This window comes from Rhinatrema bivittatum, chromosome 1 (assembly GCF_901001135.1).
Source record: "Rhinatrema bivittatum chromosome 1, aRhiBiv1.1, whole genome shotgun sequence".
In the NCBI taxonomy this organism is placed as follows: domain Eukaryota; kingdom Metazoa; phylum Chordata; class Amphibia; order Gymnophiona; family Rhinatrematidae; genus Rhinatrema; species Rhinatrema bivittatum.
In genome coordinates, this window is record NC_042615.1 from 297537638 (window position 1) to 297551922 (window position 14285).

Consider the following 14285-nt stretch of genomic DNA (forward strand, 5'->3'; position numbering starts at 1 on the left):
GCGCGCGCTCGTAACAGGTTAGGGCTGTTCAGCTTGGAGAAGAGACGGCTGAGGGGGGAATATTACGGCAGTCCATAAAATCATGAGGACTAGAATGGGTAAATGTAAATCGGTTGTTTACTCTTTCAGATAATACAAGAACTAGAGGGCAAGCCATAAAGTTAGCAAGTAGCATATTTAAAACAAATCAAAGAAAATTATTTTCATTCAATGCATAATCTCTGGAATTCATTGCCAGAGGATATGGTTAAGGCAGTTAACTTATTTGAGTTTATTTATTTATTTAGGGCTTTTTTATACCGACACTCATGATACCAATCATATCGTATCGGTTTACAATAAACAGCGGTGCAATAACATTAACATCAACGTGAACAATAGGCGAAGAGAGAAAAAGTGAATGAAAGTTACAATAAAACAGGGGCACTTGAACTGGGAGGAGGAAAAGCCAGAGTCATGGCTAACATAGAAATAAATATTTAAAGGTTTGGACAACTTCCTGGAGGAGAAGTCCATACACTGCTATTAGTCAAACTGACTTACGAAATAGCCACTGCTTATTACTGGCATTAGTAGCATGGGATCTATTTAATGTTTGGGTACTTGCCAGATACTTGTATCCTGGATCGGCAACTGTTAGAAACAGGATACTGGGCTTGTCTGTCTCTCGGTCTGACCCAGAATGGCAAATTATGTTCTTATGTCAATGCATCGGGATGTGTTAAAGGAACATGGGCCCCATACATCAAGCATCCCAATGCTTCTTGCACCAACTGCATCAAACGCACCAATGCGCTTTATGCTGACGGCGCTGAAACTTGGATGTGTTGACTGTGCCAATGCACCATGTTTCGAGGAGTAACGTTTCTTCAACACAGGCTCCAATGGCTCCAGAGAGCGATGCTGTTTCTTCCTCGACACAAGGTGGCTTGTACTAATCAATTCTACGGCCTTGACTTGATCCAATGGGGGAGTTTTTAAGGTGCTCCTATTCAACTCTTTTCCCAGTGAAGCAGATGGTGCTGCACTGTGGGAGGAAGATCTACTGTGACTCCAAAGAGATTTATGCAGCTCCTCAATCCAACATAACCTGGAACGTTGGGAACATAGGGACATCTGTCCACAGGCATCAATTTGCCTGACCGTGGTCTGGGACGAGGCATTGATAGCACAGCTTGTGCCCATTCATGAGAAGCATTACCTTGCCATAGATACAATTCTTGAATCTACTCTCTGTAGGTTTCTTTTAGCCAGATATGTTGAGGAGGCAAAGTTGCTGTTTTCCTCTTGATGGTTTCTTTCTTTTTTTTTTTTTCTTAGCACTGAAAAGTACTGTTGTGGGTGCTGCAGAGGCAGCGAGGCAACTAAAAAAAGTCAAACAAACACTGAAGAAAACAATATCGAATAAGATGAAAACTGTAAGGTTTCAGAGAAAAATTATGTGGAGAGACTGAATATGTGTCCATGCTTGTGCTCAGCTATACAATGACTGAGAAGGTTCACAAGGCAATTGCCCGCATGGGAACTCCCACACATGTTCTTCTAGCTAGGAGAGATGAGTCCATTCGGTGCTGATGGATGGATATCATCATATGTTATGGCTATCCATGAAAAAGAGAAAATATGTAGTTTCCTGCGCATGTACTGAAACATACACGTGTAATTTCAGGGCAGAGATGTGTGATATTTTATAAAACTGGCAGCTTCTACCATACGCTTTATAAAATATTGCTGTAACTTTAGATGCATCAAATTTCGCAGACTATTAAAATGACCTTTTTTATGTGCTTGTTATCTTTATTTTGAGTCACTTACATACACTTCGGTCCATGACTTAATTACAAAATTTTACAAAACAGAAGTTTGGCCTCTGGGTTGGTAAAAGCAAACCGTTTTCAGAGTAAAATGTTCAAGAACTAGTGGTCATGATATGAGGCTCCAAAGGGGTAAACTCAGGATGAACAAAAAAATATTTATGATTTTATGAACATTTTAGTGTAACCCACCGAGTGATAAGTGTAGGAAATAAACATTTTAAATAAAAATGTCTTCACAAAAAGGGTGAAAGATGAATAGAACCTCCTCCTAGTGGAGGTGATAATAATTCCAAAAAAACATGGTTCAAATACAAAGGATCATTAATTCCAAAGAAATGAGAAAGTCAGAGATCAACCAAGGTCTATAGCACTATAGCAGGAAGTAAACAGGGTAGACTGGATGGGTCCTTATCTGCTATTATATTTTATGTCTCTGTGTTTTTCTAATGGTAAAGACTGGCAATAAAAGTCACATGTGCGTAAACCCCATCAGCAAAGTTATTACACAGCACCTCCAAGTGTACAGAAATTTGATGACTGAAAGTTGGCAAACTTAATCTTAAGGCCTTGATCCATGCCTCGCTTACTCACTAGCCCACTTGTCACACAGCATAAACACTTAAAATATACAACAAGGAAATAAGCAAGAAAACTGTTGTTTTGGTTTTTTTTTCCAGCTTTCATCAAGCTTAACAGGTGCAGGAGCAGCTTTGCCTGCACCAAAGCACAGGGCCTACTGTGCATCACTCAGCTTTGTCTCCCAGATCACGCACCAGAATGACAAGTGATTTTATTTTCTGGGGATGCTTTGCCCCTCACACCCTTCTTGAATTTTATAAAGCAAAAAAAAAACTGTCATCTTTCTCCAACCTGCCCCCCCCCACCCCAGACAAAATACATTAATTTAAAACAGCACAGATGAGTGGCGAGGACACAGGCAAGTGGAGAGATGGTTAGGGCTCGCACTTTGCTCACAATCTCACTGGGTGGCACTTTACCTTTTCATTTATCTTTTCCTTGTCTCGCCATTGCCAGTGACGGATTTAGGGTTTTGGCATCCCTATGCACAAATTTCAAAATGTTCCAGAAAATGCTAAAAGCTTTATTTAGCAAAGCCTTTTCTGATGTTTAGAGAACATGCCACCGTTGAAAGGGGTTTTTTTTAAATTGTATGTATGTTTTGTTTTACAACTGTTTTATGACGAATATGAAATCCGCTTATTTTTTCTAGCATAGCTGCATTCTTCTAGTCTTATTCAAAGTTTTCACTCGACGTAAATTCTCTTGTCATTAATCTTATTCTTTCAAAACTAATGTTGAATGGCAATGAAACAAAGGTTAAGTCATGACAAATAACCACATTAAAATCCTTGGATTTGCTGCTTTCTGCCATTCGCATTACTTTTTACCATTTATTTAATCTAGTGCTAATAAATGTGCTGTACCTCGCATCTATGCAAAATAAAAACAGAAAATGCAGGAAAGTCTTAGGTCACTGCAATTCTCTTTCCTCCTCTGCATATTCTCTGGGTAAAGGCGTGCCAATCTTCATCCGCCAGAGAGAGAGAGAAAGACACACACACAGAAACAAGAGAGGAGATGCTGTGTATTCCTGTACAAGCTTTCTTTGGCTCCATGCTTCTGTTTTTAGTTACCATAGATACTTACTGTATAATGTAATAAGTCCAAACAGCATGTTGTGCTCAGTAACATTATGTAACTACAGTCTGTGATTATGACTGTGTGTGTGATGCCCCCTAAGACACCGAGCCTCACACATGGGTAGTAGCATATGTTCTTTTTCTCTTTTAATAAACAGAGAAATCCAGTGCTCTTTAATTTTAAACTTTTGATCTCGCAGAGGGAGTTGCCAGAGGAGTAGACACAAAATTATGATGTACATTGAAGAGAAACAGTTGGCGGGCAATAAGAGGAGAGAAGTGGAAGGATGAGAGACCATGTTCTGGCCGCCACGATGCAATGTGGCAGCAGGACTGGGCATCGGTGAGATTTGGCCCACATCTTCAAGCCACAGCCTTTGGACATAAGGTCTTTGGCCGCACCTCTTAGTTTCAAAGTTTTCCCTTCTCCTCCCCAAACACAGCTGTAACGCTGGGAAAGGGGGAGAGAGATTGTCTACCTTTCTAGCGATTTATCCAGAACGTGCAGGCAGCAAAGCTGTGCTCCTTTGCAGAAACTGCCCTTTTTGCTGGAATAGGAAAGTTGCAGTATACTATGTCTTGCAGAGCCTTTTCTGAAGCACCCTGGGCTCAGGTATAATGTTGCAGCGGCTTAGTAGGGCACTTCATCCAAGCTCAGACTTCAACACCATTGCAAAAAGCTGGATTTCAGATGGTAACTATCAACACTAGCCTGTTCATTAATATCCTGTCTGGCTGCATTAGTGACTACCATTTAAAAAAAATTAAAAGGCAGAATTTGAAAACCAATAGATGATAAATGTTTTAACTTATATAGCTTTTGAGCTCAAGTAGGCTTCTTCAGTCAGTGTCTTCTGGACCTTCGTTGCAACTGATAGCTGAAAAGTCATTTTTGTGTTAAAAAACAAACAAACAAAAAAAAAAAACAAAACCTGTCCCCCCTCCCCCCCCACACTAATACAAATACTTTGGCCAGATAGAAAGCCCAGTGCATCTTATATAGAGTGGCATAGGGAACTGTCATTGCTCCTGTTCTGCCTCCCTACTGTTATTTTTAATTGGTCCCAGGCTCTAAGCACCAGATGTGCTGAAATGTTTCTCCTAGTTATCTACGAGAAAAAAAAAATCTGTTCCTAGCAGAGACCCACCCCATGCGGATATACAATGGAACAGACACTACCAATCATGCAACAGTGTGGGAATTCTTGGGAAATTTCTATTTATTTATTTTTTTAATACAGAATCTGTATTTCATGCTGCTGTTGCAGTGACTCTCAAGGATCACAACTCCACCCCCCACCAAATCCTAAATTATACTGACCTTTTTTTTTCTTTGCACTTCATCAAATACTGTCGGACGCAATCTGGAGTGATCTTCAACTAAACATTGTTGGATAGTAATGATAAAACCAGATGCAGTACTATCCAAAAAGTTTTGCAAAAATTGATTTGGCTAGCGTGGCAAACAAACTCGTAAATACGCTTCTTTTTCTTTGCTGATTTTTGAAGGCTTTTCATACCAAATAATAAGCCATTGTTTCTACTAACCTGATTTAAGAATCAGACAGAAAAATTGCAAAGTGCCTACAAGTCAGCTAGCTGGTACAATTCTCCAACAGTGCATCTTTATTAATCTTCTCTGTGAAAAGAATGGCAGAAAATACAGACAGCACAAGTTGGATTTACTGAATTCAGGGCGAGGAGGAGGAGGAAATATAATTACAGCCCCCACTCCTTGAACAATAAAATCTAGTAAATGCAATTATTGTATTTGTAAATTAATAAATATTAAGCAGAAGAGAGCTACAAGTAGCGCACTGCCTTATCAGTTATTAAACACATATATTAAAGAAAATTCATTCAACTGCATAAACAGTGTGGAATTTAATACTCTAAAAAGTACCACACTGCCAAAACTGAACTAAAAATAAAAGGCCCAGAAAATCTATGGTACAACTACATCATGAGTATTGTGTGCAGTTCTGATTGCCTCATCTCAAAAAAAAAAAAAAAAAGAAAGAGGACATGGAAAAAGTAGAGAAGGGCAACAAAAATGATAAAGGGGACAGAAAATCTCCCTATTGGAGAAAGGTTAAACAACAAAATGGCGCTTTTTAGTTGGGATTTATAAAATCACGAGTGGGGTGGAACAGGTAAATAGGGAACAGTTATTTACCCTTTCAAACAACAACACTAGCACTAGAGGATACTCCTTGAAACTAGCAACCAGCAGATTTAAAACAAATCATAGGAAATATATATTTTTTCACTCAGTTCACAATCCAGCTATGGAATCTGTTGCCGGAGTATGTGATTGAAGCAACTAAGTTCAAAAGAGGATTGGATAAGTTCCTGAAGGAAAAGTCCATAAACAGTTACTGGCCAGGTAGACTTGGGGAAGCCAGAGCTTACTTATCCCTGGGAGTGATACAAGAAATAGATCATCTATTGGGGATCTATCGAGTACTTGTGACCAGGACTGGCCACGGTCAGAGACAGAATGCTGGGCTCAATGGTCCTTGATCTGACCCAGCAAGGCACTTCTTATGTTCTTAAAATCCAGGAGACTTGAGCTGTCTGAACTTTACAAGCAAAATCCTAAGGGAAAATCACTTTGGGACCAGGGGCTAAGCTTAAGGATTAGGAAGCTTTCCCATAGATAAGTGTGGCAGAAGAACAGGAATAAAACAAGTTTTTCTACATTCCAAAGCAGCAACTCATCCTAGCAAGAAATGTGTTTGCTCACTGGAACACATCATAAGCAGGACTTACAGGAAGCTGAGTAATATGCTACATTTTTGGGGCAGCTTTCAGTTATGGGCAAAAAAAACCCCAAAACAGGTGGTCTGCAGACAAATTTGTGTACAACGATACCAGTGGCCTTCTATGACTATGTTACACATTTTTGGCTATACTGGGGGTCCAAGAGCTAAATATCCCTTGAACTAATCCAAATATCCTTCCTGCAGCATTAGAGAAAAAAAAAACCACACTGTGGGTTACCTCCAGACATTTGGCCAGTCACGTCACTCATGAGTTTGCCAAAACTTGAGATCAGTAATTGTAAAAAAAAAAAAAAAAATTCAAAATGAAGCAACCAGTTGTCTAAAGTAATTGATTGAGTCATTTACTGTATTTCTCTCAGGTGATCTCCTGGGTAACTTGTTTTGTTTATATTTCTAAACTTACCTCGTCACCAAGGTCACTTTAAATGGAGCTCAAATAAACCAGACCTGTCTATAACAGTGAAGGACCACAGTGAGCAGTCTATCCCTGCACTGGACTTTATTTTGAACAGGGGGATAACATGGGAGTGCTGCCCCTGATGTAAAGCTAACCACTTGTTCAGCTGTAGTCTTTCTTTGGTCTAAACCAGGGATCCCCAAAATTTATACGGTGAGAGTCACAAGGAACATTCAAATTGCCTTGTGGGTTGCGCGGAGGGTGGGGGGGTTTATCACCACTGGACTTTGTTGAGCTGGGGGGGGGGGCATGACTGGCCTTCTCAATGATTTGAAATGCTGGGATAGGTGGGAGGCAGGGGTCAGGGCTCTCAGGGGCATCGGAGATAGTAAGTGCATCAATAATAATACTTCTTCTAAATTTCTCGGCTGCATACCACCCCGCCACAGCTCTGAGATCCCTGTCAGTCTGCATCTGTCCTCTTGAGGGCGTGGGTGTGCGTGTCGGTGTGGCACACTCCATTCCCTCATGCCTCTCCCTCTTCTTCCCTTTTCCTTTCACTCACTTACCCCCCCTCACATCATCTTCCGCTGGGGGTGCCTGGCCTCCCCACCAGCGGCTCTCCAGAGCCCCATGAATTTTGACTGGCTCCTCTACCACTGGCGGGGCCTGGGAAATTCACGACGGTCGCTTTCTGTTGTTGTTATTGCTGTGAGGTATTAGGTAGATCAAGCAGGTGTTAACCAACTGTTATTACGTATACCGGCATGCACCCAGGTCAGTGTTTCCCAAGCCCAAGGCACACCTAACTTTTACAAAACTGTTGTGTGGCATGAAGCAGGCAGTGCAGACGTGCAGAGCACTGATAGGGCCAAAAGAAGAGCTAAGGAAGAAGCGAAGGCCCCACCAGTCTCTTTCAAATTTTAAAACAAAGGGAGAGGTGGGCAGAGGCACAGGAAACTGTCACAATGAGCCAGCTCCCTCTATATACAAGTGCAGGATAAGGGAGATGTTGGTGTGCTACAGACAGCTGGCTCAGTTACCTTGACTGCCACATATGGCTGCCATAGCTGCTTCACTATTGCTATTCCCAAACAGTCACAGTAAGTCACATCCAGTGTTCGGTAGCAATGCTCTCCATCTCACTCAGCAAGAGGATAAAACAGAGGCTGGAAGGACTCAAGAGGGGAAGAGGAGGAGGTGCTGTGTGTAATGTGAGTGCTGCACAAAGCAGGGCCCAGCTATCCATGTTCTGCACACTACCCATTAATTCCCACAATTCAGGGCCCATCCTGTAGCCGAGATGAGGCAAACATGATTACACATGTGCTCAGAAAGAAGCTTTGGAGGCTCTTGTTGCTGCAAGGTGCTAAGAGCAGAGCCCAGGTGCTGGCCTGGATATGAGCATCAGGCAGTGGCGATTATTCTGTGGCACACCTGATCTGGTCTGAAGGTACACTGGTTGGGAAACACTGGCCTAGGTGGGAGATTCACAGCCAGAAAAGACAGGACCAAGAACCAATAGTGTCTAGCAGGGAAGCTAAACATTCCAACCAATTAATGTATGCTGCATATATAACCCTCCCCCCAGGTAACAGAATTGTTCAATTGCAGGGACCGCCCACAATTGCACCAAGACCTATACACGCCTCTGTGCTCAAATGGCAACTTTAAAGGCTATACATCAGTCTCAGTCCTTGATGAACAAAGAGCATCGCCCTCTCACTGTGGTGGCTCTGGCAGGGTAAATACGTTCAGGGCTAAAAGAGCATTCTGTACCTCTGGGATGACAGTATTCTCAGCATTAGGAACTTCCATGGTATCATGAGGGTGTTCAATATTTGGGGATGAGTGGTCTCTCGGTCAATCAATGTGGCACCATCACATTTGTCCATCAGTAGTGTCTGGACCTTGTATGACAGAGAACCAGTGATCCTGATGAGAAAAATAGGGACCCTTTGGGTCCAGTCCCCAAATCTCTAGCAAATACAGAGTCTTTTAGTATAAATGAGCACAAGGTAGATGAGCCCAGAGAGGAGTCTAGATCCTGTTCCTGCTTGAGCTGTAATTCCACAGTGAGGTCAGGATTGAGACAGCCTAAGCATGTCTTCAGGTGACATCCCATAAGCAGTTCTGATTGACTGACCACTGTAGTTTGAAGAAAGCATGACATGTTGAGAGATGAGGACTCGGGCAAGCCCAGTACATCAATCTCCTTCAGTGATTGTCTTTAATGCATCTTTTGCTAACTGTTCCATTCACTCTGCCAGACCATTTGCCTGGGGTCAGCAAGATGGGCTGACTGTCCTAATGAGGTTTGTTTGCACAAAGTCCTTGAAGTCATCAGATGTAAAAGCAGCGCCGTTGTATCTGACATGATCGTATCTAGTAGTCCATGAGTTACAAAGAGCTTGAACTGTTGCAGAAGATTTTTGTGAGGATATTGGGATCACATTGAGCCACATTAAACAAGAATCTACTACTGCAAGGAAGTTCTTTCCTTGAAATAGACGAATAATCAATGTAAATGCTTGACTATGGTATCTTAGTCAATTCTCAAGGGAAAATGAGGGGTTTTGTCAGGTTGTGTCAAGTCATCGGCATGAGCCACGCTCTTCGACAACCCTTTTTATGTTAGCATCTGTAATAGGCTACCAGACATAGCTCCTGGCCAGTGCCATCATACATACAACACCATGACGTGCAGCATGTAACATGGCTAGACAGCCTGACAACTTTTCTTTTGAACACCACAGTTTCTCCAGAGGAGACAACCCTTTTGAGTTTATAGTTCAAGCTGCCTGCTTGAAAATTATATTAAAGAGTATCATCATTGTTTAAAGACCTGCAATATGTTTTTGATTGACTTAAGTATGTCATGTATTTTGACCCTCAAACCTGATTGGCTGGCAAGTATGTCTGCAACCAGTATACATTCTTCTGTGCTCATAGTGTTGCTCCTTCATTGAAACATTTTTGTAATAAGCTCTCAGCACTATATAGGTTTGGTTGTGGGGATCGAGATGAGCTGCATGATTTTAGGAGACAATGAAAATAGATTACAAAAACAGAAACAAGAAGTTCTAGGAAGCCCCCAGAAATCCATGGTTAAAGATAAGATAAAAGTATACAAAATAGAAGAAAGCCATTTTGTGCTGCTTCCCCTTTAAGCGCAGTTTCAGCCTGACAAAGAGCAGTCTCCTTTGGCAGTACTGGGTCTGAAAGCACAGGGAACATTTGCAAGATGACAATTCGTTTTCATGCAGCTAATCTGCAGGGAGACAGAGGCAATGCTAAGGGAATACTGCATTACCACTGTTCCTTCCCTCCACTGACATGTTCTGCTGCCTTCTACTATTTATTTTAAGAGAACACAGTTAAATGACTAATTTGAAATACAAGCAGCTCTTTTTCCTTTTCCAGTCTATGAAGCATTATGATAAGGGCATTTTTGGTGCACATCCCCATTACCTCCTCCTTACCTCATCCCCACACACAAAAAGGTCTCAATCAAACCTCAAAAACAGAGATTAGTAGGAATGTATTTATCCTATGTATTAATTATAATGTAATCATCTTATCTCTACCTTTTAATCTCTCCTCTCCCTCCCCATCCCTGTTTGCATTCCCTGTATCTTTTCTTTGTTATAATCTCCTAATGACCTTTCTTAAGTTGAATATTAATTGTAAAGCACTGCCGCTAATTTCTATCTGTTCCAGCGCTGCTGCTAAAATTTTGTTGAATGTTAACCGACATGATGTTACTAAACGAATGGCGGTATATAAAGAACCTCAAATAAATAAAATAAATAAATAAATACACAGATGGCTCATGTTTGCAAAGAGAGCCCCAGATAGGGAGGGAGGTGTCAGTTGTGTTTACAGATATCAGATTCCACCACCCAACCCAAAAAATAGCCAAAAACAGCATTTGATACATTTAAGTTGCCCATACTAAGTGCAGAAAGACTTTGTCAACAAAAGTAGAGCAGTGTCATTTGTCAGTTCTTACAAGTACAATTTAAAAAGATTATGCATATAACTGAATCCGGACAAATCATATGTTCTAATAAATCAAATTTTATCTACTTCTACTGCCCAGGTTTTTCTTTCCTAATTGTATTGTTCTCATTTTTCTCTTAAGTCTTTTTTTCTTGTTCTCCTGTCCTCCTCATTTCCTGTATCTTTGGAGGATACTAAGAGAACAGGGAAGTTAGGACATCCCAGTACAGAGTTTGTACTAAATGCTAAAGTGGACCAGGGGCCTTTAAGTATAGAGCAGAAAATCCCAAATTACCCTCATCAACTGATTAGAAGGTTGTTAATACAAACAAAAAACACACTTTGAAATGTCTGTATACAAATGTTAGAAGTTTAAAAAAATAAGACAGGAGAGTTAGAATGTATAGCACTGAATGAAGAGATAGATATAATTGACATCTCAGAGACCTACTGGGACCACTGGGTACTAATTATATCGAAATGATAGAACAGATCAGATTGGTGGAGGTGTGGCACTATATATTAAAGAGAACATTAACTCAAACAGGATAAAAGCTCTACAGGAAATAAAATGCAATGTTGAACCTTTATGGATTGAAAAGGGAAATAAAATAGCAGTGGGGGTGTATTGCCATCCACCTGGCCAGAATGAAGACAGACAACGAAATACTAAAAGAAATTAGGGAAGCTAACTAAATCAGAACAGTAATAATGGGTGGTTTTAATTACCCCAGTATTGACTGGGCAAATGTCACATCAGGACATACTAGAGTGGTAAAGTTCCTATATTAAATAAATGACTTCTCCATAGAACAGCTGGTACAAGAACCAACAAGAAGGAAAACTATTTTAGACCTGGTCCTTAGTGAAACACAGGATTTGTTGTGAGCAGTAATAGTGTTGTAGTCACTTCCAATAGTGATCACAACATGATCGAATTTAATTTAACTGGGAGGACACAAAACAAATCTACGCTGACAGTATTTAACTTTCAAAAGTATGACTGATAAAATGAGGAAAATAGTTGGAAAAAACTGAAAAGAGCAGCTGCAAAGGTTAAGAAGATCAATCAGTCTTGGATCTTGTTTAAAAATACCATCTTGGAAGCCCAGATCAGATATATTCCATGCATTAGAAAAACCACAAGGACGGCTAAACAAATATCAGCAAGGTTAAAAGATGAAGTAATAAAGGCTATAATATTTAAAAAAAAAAAGTCATTTCTTTCAAGAAATGGAAAACTGATTCGGATGAAGAAACAGGAAACTGGATGGTACTGGCATGTTAGATGCAAAACATTGATAAGTAAGGCAAAGAGAGAATTTGAAAAGAAGCTTGCAATGGAAGCAAAAACTCATTAAAAACCTTTTCAGGTACATTTGAAATAAAAAGCCTGTGAGGAAGTCAGTTGAACAACTAGATGATTAAGGGGTAAAAGGGGAACTTAGGGATGACAAGGCCATAGCAGAGAGACTAAATGAATTCTTTGCTTCGGTCTTCACTGAAGAAGATGCAATAGAGATACCCATGTCAGAAATGATATTCAAAGGTGATGATTCAAAGGAACTGAAGCAAATCTCAGTGAACCTCGAAGATGTACTAGGGCAAAGTGAAAACTGAAGAATAGCAAATCACCTGGACTAGATGGTACAAATTTTGGAGTGTTAAAAAAATTGAAAAATGAATTACGGACTTGTTATCGGTAATTTGTAAACTATCATTAAAATGATCTATGGTACCTGAAGACTGGAGGATTGCCAATGTAATGCCAATTTTTCAAAAGGGATCCGGGGTGATCCAGGAAACTACAGAGCAGCATCACTTGGTATCACTCCCTGTATGGCCAACGGAAGCAGCAAAATGTACCCCTGATTGCCAGCTGCAGGGACCACAATAGGAAGGAGAGGCGGCAGACTCACTGTAACAGGTAAGTCAGCAGCAGCACAGCCTGGGGCAGAAGACTGGGCCTTGCACTGACTGGAAGCAAGGTCCCGCTTTCCTAACCTATGTACTGCTGCTGCTAGTTACTCTATGGAAAAACTGAAGCACTGAGAGTATGCATCCACTCTCTGTGGGACCTCACTTGGGAGCTGACTGCACCTGTGCGACACAGACGTGCAGCAGAGGGCAGACAAGCCTGTGAGCATAAGCGCAACAGAAGAGGCAGCAGAGCATTGCAGCATCAGTGTCAGGGCCCATGGTTCGGGCTTCTAGAAGGATCTGCATCAGCGTCATTCTCTCCAGTGAGCTGACCTGACAAGCAGAAGATCAGGCACTGTCTGCTGCTGGGGTTGGGACAGAGTGAGGAGGTCCCATCCTGGTTCAGAGTCAGTAAGACTGCTGGGGACTTGGGGTTAGGGGTTGATAGTGAAACCGCTGGGAACAGGAGGAGGGGGGAGGAAGAGAGGATTGAGATTCTCAACTACTTCTCTTTCCTTCCCCCCCCCCCCCTCCCACAACTGCCAGAGGAGAAGGAGAAAGGAGATGGGTTAGGGGAGCAAGACTGCTGGGGAATAGAGCTGTGGATGGAAGAGGGGGCTGAAGTAGCAAGACTGCTAGAGATTTGGGGGTGGGGTGCACTGGAGCTTGGGAAGTGAGAGAGAGTAAGACTACAGGGAATTGGTGGGGTTGTGAGAGGGGAGGGGGGTTGAGGGAGCGAAACTGAAGGGGAGTTGGAGGAGTGAGACTGCTGGGAACTTAGGGGTGGGAAGAAGTGGTTGAGGGAGCAAGATTTCGTGGGTGGAAGGGAGAGGAGGATTGAGAAAGACTGCTGGGGACAGGGTGAGGCTTGGGGGGATGAGCTGCTGCTGTTTCTTCTGTTTCTGAGATGGGAAGTGGAAATGATTTGATTTTCTCTGTAATTTTTGGGAAATGTGAATCTGAATAATTTATTTTGTACAGTATATAAAAATGCATTTGTTTCTATTTCTCTGGTGTTACACTGCAGCCAGTCTGACTTTTGGGGGTTTCCATGTGTCTATTTCTAATTTTTGGTTACTTATTCTATATTTGGTGAGGATCCGTCTGTATTTTGCATCTTTGACTGTTTTCCAATCTACACCTTCTAGTAGGTGGGTATATTATGTGCTAGGACAGTGGGTCTCAAACATTTATGACTACTGTGCTCTTTTTAGCACAAAACAGTAAGTCCACTGATTTAAGGTAAGACATTACACTAATATTTGCTGCATTTAATGAATCCCTACTATAAATGCCACTTGCCCCTGTATCTCTGTAGGGCTCTTGCAATCATGATCTTCCACTGACTTTGGTCTCTTAGGGAGTTAAAAGAATTTCATTTGAATTAATGCAAATCGTCTAACAAATGTTAGCTGTAAAGATCAGTCTGATTTCCTCCTACTGGGTCTCCAAAATATGTAAATGTATCACATACATATATTCACTGGATATCTTGATTGGCTGCCTCCAGGACAGGTTTGAGAAGCCGTGCCCTATCCAAAACAAGAAAAACAAAACCAAGAATAGACTTTAAAAAACTGCACTTAACAACAAAGGTTCATTCCACTAAATTAAGAGAAGAATCAGATTCCTCCTTACTGATTTAAGGCAGGCTGAATCTACTAGTCACCAAAAATTGCTCTAAAAGATCTGGATCAGAAAA

At 41.3% G+C, this 14285-nt stretch overlaps 1 protein-coding gene across 7 annotated transcripts in view; it reads right to left on the minus strand.

Moving 5' to 3' along the window:
- SGMS2 (sphingomyelin synthase 2) overlaps positions 1-14285 on the minus strand; it is a 281894-nt gene that overhangs the window by 110866 nt on the left and 156743 nt on the right. Inside the window, exon 1 of one of the 7 annotated variants that reach the window (XM_029596787.1) lies at positions 14058-14101. The exons of the other annotated variants lie outside the window; for them this stretch is intronic. The gene's annotated coding sequence lies outside the window, so the exon portion shown is untranslated. Of the gene's footprint in view, positions 1-14057; positions 14102-14285 lie in introns of those variants that run through there. 7 annotated transcript variants of the gene reach the window in all.